The following is a 12,204-nucleotide window of genomic DNA, read 5'->3' as shown; positions in this document are numbered from 1 at the left end:
GTGTATTTTATATGTACACCACCTCTCCAAGCGAGCAAGTTGTCTATTGATGTTCTTATGGACATAGTAATCTATGTACACCACTTCTCAAAGGGGAAATCATGTAATGATGTTGTTAGAAACATAATTACTCTATAGAATTGGATGCTCAACTATTTGATAAATCATAGAAAGTATAGTATTCATGGCAAGTAATTTGTTATAGCAACTCTAATTTTTGTTTTGAGGAAGATTGATTAATTATAATGCTTAATCATGGCACTATTCATAGCAAGTGTAATTTTTGTTTTGAAAGATAGCTTTCAAAACCACGAAGCACAATATTCATCATTTTTGGACTTTCGTTTGGTCCAATTCTTAAATTAAAGTTTACGCAAGACAAATTTTGTGATCATATGTCATCATCATTGAGTCCATCTAGAGCCAAGGATACCAACAGCTTTGCTAAAGCTCCTAGTTGAGGGAGCACCCCCTGCTAATCAATCAAGAGTGCAAAGGTAGTGTAAGAGAATTTTTCCATTTAAGGAAAGTAATCATTTGGAAGCGGTAGTCAGAAGGCCTTACAATAGTTATAGGAAAGGAGTGAAAAGTGGTTAAAAAGCATTAAAAAGTGCAAAGGTAGTGTTAGATATTTTTTCGCATTATGGCCCTAAATGGTTATAGGAAAGTAATAAAAAATAAATCTATAATCTAGTGTATCCCCTTTAAATTTGATCATCAGTAAAAGTCTATAAATATGCACAAAAGTGTGCACAATATGTGTAGTTATGGTTATAGGCATTGAACACACATTAGAATTTTCTTCATCCTATGTATGGTTTGTTACATGCATAAAACAATGCACATGTCAATTCAACACACTGCTTATATCTATATAATCACATATCTAATATAACCACATTATATTTCAAACAATGTCCTCTAAATTAGAATGACTTGGTGATGGAGCTTAGTTCTACACTTGTTTTGGTCATTTGCATACTTAATCTCCAGATCCTTTATTTTCTCTTGTAGATAACTTGCTTGGTTTCTTACTCACTTCTTTCAATTTGCTTGCTTCTCTCTCTCTCTCTCTCTCTCTCTCTCTCTCTCTCTCTCTCTCTCTCTCTCTCTCTCTCTCTCTCCCCCCCAAGCATGCATGCACTTGCATGAACACACACGCAACCAACCAATTATACTAGGGAAAGATAGAGCCCAGCATGGGAGATGTCAATGAACAAGAAAGAGTAACTAGAAGAAATCACATTCAAAGGGGTAGCTAGAAAAAATCATATTTAAAAAAAAAGAACCAGATGGACAAAGCCTAACCATGGCACGTCACACTAAACAACCACCCAATAATAAAATGAAATAATACACAAATCAACTTGAATAGCAAATGCCACCCTGGCAAATATGAACCTCCATTCCATATTACTAATGTCATATGAACGCCCCTCTCTTGTTTTGACTAGAAACTCCCAAAGGTATAATTATTTGCAGACTTTTCTTTCCTTTCACTACATGTGAAAGCTATTCTCTTAGACCATGAATGCATGCTCTGCTTTAATATTACTTGCACTCACATCTTTTTTTCTTTGTCCAATAGTGCTTCTACATAAATTTAGTAATTTTGTAACTAGATTCTTACTTAAATTTTCATTTGAAGAATGGTCTCGGATTTTGCATTGAGTGGAACTTCTAGGAGACCAACCAATTGTAATGCTCAAATCGATAGACTAAATGTTCAAAAAGGAAATGATCAATACACTACATATGAAATTTTAACCATGTGTATGCAGGATCCACTTGTAATAAATGGAGCCTAAGAACATATTTCATAGATCATATAGCATAACACTCTAGACCAGCTCTAGATATACTTTCATAATTATGTTCTCAAGAGAGAAGTCTAGGTCTAGTGAAAATGTCACTGATGTCAAGAAAAGGATGAGAACTCTCCCTAATCGGACTTATTATAAGCTTTTGTTTGATGGAGAATCCATTAGAAATCAACATATTGGACTTCAACACCACCTGTAACTTTAGGGAGAAAAAATATTAGGTTTTGTTACAGAATAGTATTTTTGATATTTCTTGTTATGGATATTATTTCATTTTAATCATAATGACTATGGCAAAGTATTCCATAGGAACGCACCATACATGGTGGGTTTCTTAGTGGATGCTTTGTTTGTTTTGGTTGGGATGCTAAGTAACCTGTGATTTGCCATGCTAGATGGTCGATATTGTGGGTGATTCCATGTTAATATTGAACTTGCTAGTATTACTGTTGTTATGTTTGATTCTTGTACTTTGCATGCATTTATGTTGGGTTGATTGATTTGGTGATTCGCTCAAAAAATTGTTAATAACTAATGTAATTGGCGGCCTTAGTACAAGTGATAGAACTAATCACAAGGATTGGAGTTAGTGTGAGGGTACCGATTGAGCCATCACATGGTGCATAGTATATGGCAATGGGCCAATTTTTTTATTTCATTGATATTGTAAAACCTTGGGCAATCTTTGTGGTAGAAGACATAAACCATTTTTGATCAAGCAAGCCCAAAGTGGCTTTTAAAAAGTAAGGGATGTAAATCATTATGGATAAAGTGAGCCCAAAGATGCTTTGTAAAAAGGCAATCAATGTAATCCTTTACTTTTGGAAAAGAGGAATAATTTTTGGCTCCTTATGCTTTAATGAAATATTATAAATATCCTAGATGAAGCGTGAGCCACTGATCCAAGGGGGGAGATTGTACCCAATTCATTGTCGCTATCTCCTTGTGCCTTGGTTATTTCATTTTTCCCAAGTGGTGTTTTGTGAGTATTAAAAAACTTCCCTTTTTGGTTTCAAGGGTATCAAATCTTGGCTACATTCTAGACTTAATTGGGAAGAGGAAGAAAGAGCTAGGAGGTACTTGTGCTACTATTGGGAAGAGTGGTGGAAAAATCAAAGGCTCCTCAAAGGAAAGGAAGCACTCGCAAATTCGAATCACTAGCAGTATTAGCAGAGAAGTCTCTTTGCACCAACCTTTGGGACTTCAAGCTTGTGTGATCAAGTCTTGCATAAGCAATTGTGAAGAAGGAGCTTTAAATGCAAAAGCCTTTATTTTGAACTATTCGCCTCATGTCATTCTCAACAACAAATCAAAGGACATCCTCCATCTCTACTCGTAGTTGTGCCAACTAGTCTTTGAGGTCCTCAAGGCTTCCAAAGATTTAATAGCAGCATTGATCCCCACTCCCATGTTAATAAAATTGCAACAATTTTCAAACATCTTTGGGCCTTTTTGTGATCAAGGAAAGTTCTTTAATTATAATAGCCCTTGAATTCATAAGTTGTAGCACGATCAGTTTACTATCTCTAGCTCTCTACCCAATAATAGTAGCTCACTTTATGGTATCTTTGTATTAAGGACTCTATGCTTTTATCTACCCGGTAATCGCATATTTGCACCAGCAAGTTTTAAGCTTCATATTTGTGGTCTTTGAGGGCTCATGGAATTCTCTCTGACTAGACCTCCGAATTCCCCCAACAACCTTGGTCGATTTGCCATGTGATGAGTCATGACAAAGAAGCAAGCTTTGAAAAATGTCCATGTAAAAGTCAAAGGTTCTTTCATAATATCAAATCCTTTAAATTGTAAAGTTCAAGATATATTAAGGTTTTTAGACTCGAGTCTGAAAAGAGGTAGTCCTAAGGCGTACAAAAGGTTTTTGAGGAAGAAAAAGAGGGAGTCCCTCTAGAAAATTTCAAGGGAGGCTTCATCAATGACGACTTGGCATTACGAGAAGTGCAAAGCTGCACCAACAAAGTATCTTCTCAACAAAGGCAAAAAATTACAATTTTACCATGGATAAAAGCATCCTTCATAGAACATAATTTTGGTGATGATTCTAAAACCCAAGTGATCATATAAATGATTCAATTATAAAGCCCTTATACTCATGCAAAACCTCTATGCTCACAAATTTGTGGATTTGGGAGCTCATTTGTAGCTATTGGAAAACTATATAAAACAAAATCATTGGTACTCTATTATTTCTTAGAAAGGTGACCAACTTCTTGGTTACAGCCTTTCCTTCATATATCGATGAGGCTTTTACTTCATCAAAGACAAGTTGAAACTCTCTCTCTCTCTCTCTCTCTCTCTCTCTCTCTCTCTCTCTCTCTCTCTGTCTTTGCTTAGTAGCAAATCCATTTCATGAAGCATCATAAGCCTAAGTTTTGGCTAGGGCAATGTAGAGTTTGGAATTTTGGGTGGTTAAAGAAAGGCACTTTCAAAAATAGCCAGTCAAAATCCTATGGAATTTTGAATTTTTTTGGTTATGATAGATAAAATGGAAAAATGAATGTCTTGACGGTCAAAATTTTTTGGTTGGGTATTAGTCAAATATTAGGACCTAATGAAGACATCAGCTAAGAGAGCTTAGCTCTGCCATTACATTTTCACTCAATTTTGATCCTGGCTCCAAGATCAAATACTTGAAGCTAGTATTTTTGGAGCATCAAGTCTATGCACGCCACCTATCATCAAGGTCATCATATCTACAACAAGGCTTGATGGTTATCGAGTATTAATCATGCAATTCAGTGTTTAACTTTTCGTGCTACAACTTAATCTAATATATCATACCTTCCATAAATTTTCTTGCCCTTTCCTTAAAAGTGTGTCCTCTCTCCAAGCTTAATGTAAGGGAAAGATCCAATCTCTAATCAAAGTCAGCAGTCCCAACACACTCTCCACAAGCATCGCAATCAACATCAAAAGGTTGATAAAGATCCGGGACTACAAGAATAGGCTCTGTAGTCAACTTCTCCTTGAGTGTATTGAATGCTTTCTTTTGTGATATTCCCCATGTGAAGGCTGCATTTTTCCTAGTAAGGTCATGTAATGGAGCTGCGATATCGGCACAATGTCTGATGAATCTCCTATAATAGGAGCAAAGTTCCAAAAAACTACGGACTTCATGCACAGTTTTCAGCTTAGGCCATTCTTGGATGGCTCGGATCTTTGCAGGATCCATCTGTATCCCATTCTTGGATATTATATGCCCCAGATAATGGATCTCTTTCAAAAAGAATTCACTTTTCTTGCTATTGGCAAAAAGCTGATGATTTCAAAGTTCTTGAAATACCAAAGCAAGATGTTCCCTGTGCTCTTCTTCTGCTAAGGTAGTAAAGAATAATTTAATTTTAAAAAAGGGGGTTTGGGATTTTAACAAATTAATGGAAAATAGGGGGGGGGGGAGGGGGGTTACGAGAAAGAAAAATTAACAAGGGGGGTTGGGAGGATAAGTATATATGAGAGAAGATGGGTGTGAGTAGAGGCATGCGGTAGGTCTTAAATAGGGCCAGTAGTCAAGGAGGAGGGTAGCCGTCGGGGTCAGGGGGAAGAGAAGCAATGATCAGTCACTGACGAACCATCAAGGGGGGTTAGTTGGCGTGGAAAAAATTTAGTGCAGTAGGGCCGAGGGGGGATTAATTTAGAGGTTAAGGGGGGAATTAAATTTCAAAGGGGGTAAGTTGGTGGGATAGGAATTAGTTTGGTGTAGTTAGGGATTGGTTAGAGTGCAAGTTAGTTATGGAGAGAAGGGGGGTTTAGTTAGTGAGAGCGAAGTTAGGAAAAAGTAAAACAATAAAAAATGAAAAATGAAAAAATAAGGAAGTATTAGTAAGGAAATACGAGTAGTCGTGAGTGGCAAGCTCATGGAAGTTCATAGGAGGAGTAGTAGGGAGCTCATGGAAGTTCATAGGAGAAAATTAAAGAGGAAACTAGCAACTTAGAACAAAATAGAGAATAGGCGAAAAAATTAGGAAGAAACTAGGAAATAATCTGAAAAAAATAGAAAAGAATTAGAGAAATTTGAGAAATTAGGAAAATAAAAACAACTAGGAAAAAGGAGGAAAGTAGGAAAAGTAGGAAAAGGGGAAATTAAAAAGTAATAAATAGAGTAAGACAATAAAGGGGAAATAAAGGGAAAAGGGAACATTTAAGAAGGGAAATGCGAGGGAAATGAATGGAGAGTGGGTGAAAAGAGGGAAATACTAGGGAGAGAAATTGAAAGAGCGGTTTAGAAGGGGGGGGGTTGTCAGAGGGAGATCTCATGAGCAAGTGGCCAAACCAATGGAGGAAAGGATTGTGTGTGTGTGTGTGTGTGTGTGTGTGTACCCATCTTTGCCCCAATAGGATACAACACACTAGGTGATATAGTAAGTCATCACGTAGTGTGATGACATTACCTACTGTCTACCCGAAGAGAATAAGAAGTATTGGGAAGTGCAATTTAAAGTAATGGAAAAGGAATGGAAGAGAAGTGCTTGAGTGAGGTAGGTAAATAGTATGGAAGCAAATTGGTTTAACAGATATATGGGTAAGTTGTGGTTATAGTAATATTAGGCAAGAAAAGGAAGTGGATAGTTTTGACAATAATCTAGTTTAGAAGAGTTTTATATTAAAAGGAAAAAATTTAACAAGGTAAGTGTAATAAAATAGTGTTGCTCAAAAGAGACATGAAAGGAGTCAAAAGGCCAAAAAGCCATAATGACTTAAATGTACTGTTTGGGAGGTGGGAGCTGAAATTAGAGTAGGGCTGTAGAGAGATTTGGATTTGAAGTGTGACATCTGATGAATGATTCTACAAGAACAAGACAGGGATTAGAAAGATGTTTATTAGAAAAAATAAAACAAATAAAAAACAAGTTAAAGAAGGGAGCCAAAATGGCCTCAATGACTTAAGTGTAGTATGTGCAATCGCCCAGAGTTGCAAGGGAAACGACCTGTGTGTGGAAGATTTTACAACACCCCTTTGCATAGTGAAAAGACAAAAGAGCAAAGCTAGATAATGAAATAGGACTTTGTACAAGTCGGTGAATCCCTGTTTATAAAGAAAACTAGCAGTGGGCCCTTTTTGTAGAAATGACTTTGTGGAAATTGTATAGAAGTGGATAAGTCCTGGCCAGCATCACTTTTATAGGGTAGTTAGGGAGTGGTTAGAGTGCAAGTTAATTAGAGAGAGAAGGGGGGTTTAGTTAGTGAGAGCGAAGTTAGGAAAAAGTAAAACAATAAAAAATGAAAAATGAAAAAATAAGGAAGTATTAGTAAGGAAATAGGAGTAGTCGTGAGTGGCAAGCTCATTGGAGGAGTAGTAGGGAGTGGAAAGGTCATGGAAGTTCATGGGAGAAAATTAAAGAGGAAACTAGCAACTTAGAACAAAATAGAGAATAGGCAAAAAAATTAGTAAGAAACTAGGAAATAATCAAGAAAAATAGGAAATAATTAGGGAAATTTGAGAAATTGGGAAAATAAAGACAACTAGGAAAAAGGAGGAAAGTAAGAAAAGTAGGAAAAGGGGAAATTAAAAAGTAATAAATAGAGTAAGACAATAAAGAGGAAATAAAGGGAAAAGGGAACATTTAAGAAGGGAAATGCGAGGGAAATGAATGGAGAGTGGGTGAAAAGAGGGAAATACTAGGGAGAGAAATTGAAAGAGGGGTTTGGAAGAGGGGGGGGTTGTCAGGGGGAGATCTAATGAGCAAGTGGCCAAACCAACGGAGGAAGGGGAGGGTGTGTGTGTGTGTGTGTGTGTGTGTGAGAGAGAGAGAGAGAGAGAGAAAGAGAAAAGAATAAGGGGAGAGAGAGAGAGCGAGAGAGAGAGAGAAGGAGAGAGAGAGAGAGAGAGAGAGAGAGAGAGAGAGAGAAGAGAGGGAATGAGCCATGTTGCGAGTGATGGCACCACCCTTCCTTGCACACCTTAGGCCCTTTACATGGCATGCCTACCCTATCATTCTGATGTCACCGGCTCCTCCGTTACCTTGCAAAATTTCCTTGCGCATTTCAAAATGACCAACCAGATGATTGACTCCATCGAGTTGCCCTTCCATCCTCACAACTAGGCTACAAATGTTAGGTAATAAGCTTTGGTGATGTTTACGTCGGCTTGGATGCGTGTCTCAATTTTGCATAAATGTTATGAGCAGTGATTGACGAGCAACAATGACATTCTGCATTAACAGGAAGGGCGCATGAGGGAGGGGAGGGTTGAGTAGGTGGCGCACGGTGGGGTGGGGGATACAGGGGGAAGAGGGGAGGGGTTTCTCCATCATGGCAAGTGCCAAGGAAGTGGCATTGTTTGTAAAGCAACTGGCATTTCTTAGTTTCTTCAAAAGAATCTATTCTATTGCGATGGAAAGGGAGATGAGCAACTGTGATTAAGGCGTTGGATCTTGGAATGATAAAATGATTTATAGTAGGCATATTCGAGGGTGCAAGATTTCATGTCATAGCCGAAGATGATTCGATGATGGTGGAGGGACAAGATGCATTACATGGCATATAACTTCTTCTGATTTTGCTTTAAGATTGGCGAATCAAAATATTATTGTCGATCACTCTTCTCAAAGGAGGGTGTAGTTTTGAGATCGAAACCCCGTCAATCGATTTTTGATCACTTTTAACTATTTATGCTCACCGTCACAAGTAGAAGCAGGAGATGAACGCAAAAGATTTTGAATCTTTAGCTATCGCTAATGCAATTGATAATAATTGGTTGTCTATGGTAGAGAGATGAATGGGGAGGAGCTTGATACTGAGTGTTGGGCTGTAGAAAAGTTTGTGGAAGTTGGACTATTGAAGAAAGTTGTGCACTCGAAAGAGGCAATTTCGAAATAGATCAAAAACTTGAGCCACTATGAGATTTTTATATAACCGAACCCTTCTCTGATGAGTGAGCTATAGTTGGGGATCTGATCCATGGAGGTGCAACAACATTTAGCATCACTTCGATCGAGATAAAGGGTGTATATTTGGTTTGGCAACACAACAGTGGCCACTACAACTATCTTTGCGCACGACCTCTACTTATGTTTGATGATGCCACACTATCAAGTATGGTAAAAAAAAGATCAACAGAACCTTCCAGGAGTTCACAAATGAATAGCCGAATAGATGTATTAAGTCTCTTTTTAAATTCAGGTGTGACAGGTCTTCTTTTTATTGCTATAGATGCTCAAGCAGACTGTGTAATGTGAGTTCTTCGTGCTTCTTTTGAGCTCTCTATGATGGTTAGGACATCCTCATTTGGAACAAGTTGTCAATGCCAGAATTTGCAAAAGCTTGTAAGACAAAAGTCTACAAATCAACCTCTTGAAGCTCAGGATGATCTCAAGCTTCTCCATCGCTCCTTCAAAGCAAGCATACGGCAAACAAAAGCCAAAATTTCCTAAATGATTCATCGCTACTTAAAGTCGCAAAACATGCAACAAAACTGAGAAACCAGAGGCAGGTGCTCGGTAAACATGGGCTAACCGAATCTTCATTGTAATCTATGGCAGTGCACCTTTCATTAAAGTAATAGAGCTTTGAGGTAGCAGCAGTAGCAAATAGTCTCTCAAAGATGGTGCATAGAATGGAGAATTGTTGTAGAGGAGCTTTGAGGTTTCGGACGGTTGTCATGTCTTGAAATGGAATCATCTCTTGCTGGGAAGCATAGCTACCACCATGAACTCCCCTCTCGATTCCTTCATAGAGGAGCATCATATGCATGATGACAACTACAAAATTTGCCCTTCCAGTGAGGATGGTGAGGTGGATAGAATTCTACATCCACCTTGTAGATAAGGAGCAGAGCATTTGTGAGTCAATCATCTCTTCTTTGCGCCAAAGTACTTGGGGAAACCTTTAGCGAAGAAGCTATGTGGTTGTTTGTAGTATTGTGAACGAAGAAGATTAGAGGATCTATGTTGGTCTACAATTTCATGCCGAATGGGATGCTACATGGTCACATGATGAGAGAGCAGAAGGAGTAGGGGGAACAAGAGCTCTGCCATGGTAGATCAAGGTCAAGATTGCACTAGAAGTAGCACGGGGAGTGGAGTGTCCCAAATCATCAATCATGATATTACTAGATGGAGGATGGAGCTCCCGAGTGTTTGATTTGGGCTTCTTACCAAAGGCGATTAAGCTCATGTGGATTGTGAACCATTAGTTATGATTTGGTTGTGGATTTGGTGCTAGCTTTGAATTTTGGACCTCCTTATGTTGTTGTCACATGAGGCCTCAATCGCTTAGAGCATCCCATAAAAGGAGAGAAGGTACAAGTACAAAGAAAGCATAATTGATGGCATAGACACACCTAGATGTAAATGACATACATTGCGGTGGCAAGGAATAGAACTTCGAAACAAAGTTGGGCACCCACTAAATCAAATTAAAGTTGAACGCAAAGCTACCACAAATCTTGAGGCCCAAGATAATGGCCTTTAACAAAATGTAGATCATGAGGAGGTTGAGTAGTACCATCCAAAATTGTGTGATGAGGTGAGGGTATCCAAGCTTAACATATTGGTTCATGTTATGTCGACGTATTGAGGGAAAGTGACTCCATGGCATTAGTAAGGAGGAATCCCTTGAGTACGTAGTGTGGATGGTAGGGGAATTCTTGCAAAAGTTTGATAGTGCTTTGTTAACATGTCTTCCATTCTACATAATGGGTGACCACAAGAACAAAGAACAAAGGCTTGAAGAACCACATAGTACTAGGTGCAATGTGGTGAGAGATCGTAGGGAGCTAGGAACTATGTAGGCATGGGATGTGGGTGTGATGTTAAGTTGGAAAGGGCAATCAAGAGGAATTCTTTTTAGCATGTAGCATCTCGACAATTCTTGAAGAGAGCAATTTGAGTAGTAGTGAGCTTGTTGAACATTAGAGACAAAAGTGATCGGATGAGAGAGTTGGCTGTACATAATGGGGGGGGAGATCTGAAAGAGAAAGCACAGTAGAATTTTCAATGACATCGGGAAATGTCCCAAAACTTCAACAAATGCTTCAATGAGCTCGATACTACATTATGTGCCCTCACGCTTGGATGAATTGAAACAAGTTCCTTCAATGGATGCATTAGAAAATGCATAATCTATTTCAAGGTGTCCCTAGCCCGTCATAGACGGGTCATGCTACTCGTATAATATAATGTCTAGACCCAGCTCTACCTGTCAAAGACAGGTCATGCTGCTAGTCAGCACAATGCACAGCTTGTTATGAAGTCCTCTGGAAAAACTTAATTCTAACAAGTCAATACACCATGAGACATTCCAGACAACCCCTTCTATATAATTATCATAAGCTAAAGCACAATTTCTGAAATAACGATTAGTTGTACAGGCACCTTCATTGACCCATGTGCTCAGCTCACTTAATTCAGTTCACAACGTTACAAGACATTGACCTTAATCCACGGTTGAATGCCCTATCACAGTAAATACTATTCAAAAATGAAGCAGGGCTCACAAGGCAAGACACCCGACCATTCATGCTTATCATGTTCCGGCAATTTATCCTATAAACCAGTAGCCCACTGCACATAGAAAGGAAAAGCTTAGCACCAATCTTGTTTATCTAGTGGGAAAGAATACACACACACACACACACACACAATATAAAGAGAGAGAGAGAGAGAGAGAGAGAGAGAGAGAGAGAGAGAGAGAGTCTATCCACAAGATGAAACGATATGATGAGGTACTGTATCACCTACATACCTCCCACCTGCCAAACGTGCTGCATCAATGCTGATGAAGCCTAGATGGAAAAGCAGTCACACACGATTTGCTCAGTAAGCAACCAGGCAAATGGAAATAGACATTAGAATGGGTTGCTTACTACAGTACTCAAGACATAACCACAGTTCATACCATCCTGGAATCCTATAGCTCTAGAGTCTGCAGCACAAAATCTCCAGAGTTTCAGTCATTGTTCGTCTAATCATCAGATGCATAGCCACCAAGTTGGATACATATACCTAGATGAATCCAGGAACATTCCCAAACTCATCCTCTAAAAACACAACATAGTGCAGTTTCAATCTCATGATAGTCACTCACAAGGTTGAAAACCATAAACTCCATCATGCATAGCAGGGACTAGCTACTATGACATCCCCACTGACGTCATCAGGGCCCAACAGTGGGTGTAGACCATAGTATAAAAATATGCTCTCACACATACAAATCCACACACCCACACATACTTGAGCATCCATTTATACAAAGTCTTCGTACTGAGTTTCTGTCGGCATCCGGAGGTGAAGGGCAGACTCAGCCATGATGAAGGCTAGCACTAAAGGAGAAGGCTAGCACCAAGTTGGATACAGTTTTTCTAGTAAAAAATGCAGTTGACATGGACATAGAGGAAATGTCTTGTAGACAAAAAAAAAACCATTAA

Source organism: Dipteris shenzhenensis, chromosome 10, assembly GCF_047967505.1.
Source record: "Dipteris shenzhenensis isolate YYH24624 ecotype China chromosome 10, Dip_SZ_1.0, whole genome shotgun sequence".
In the NCBI taxonomy this organism is placed as follows: domain Eukaryota; kingdom Viridiplantae; phylum Streptophyta; class Polypodiopsida; order Gleicheniales; family Dipteridaceae; genus Dipteris; species Dipteris shenzhenensis.
The sequence above is the reverse complement of the archived record's forward strand: the minus strand, read 5'-3'. Positions refer to the sequence as shown.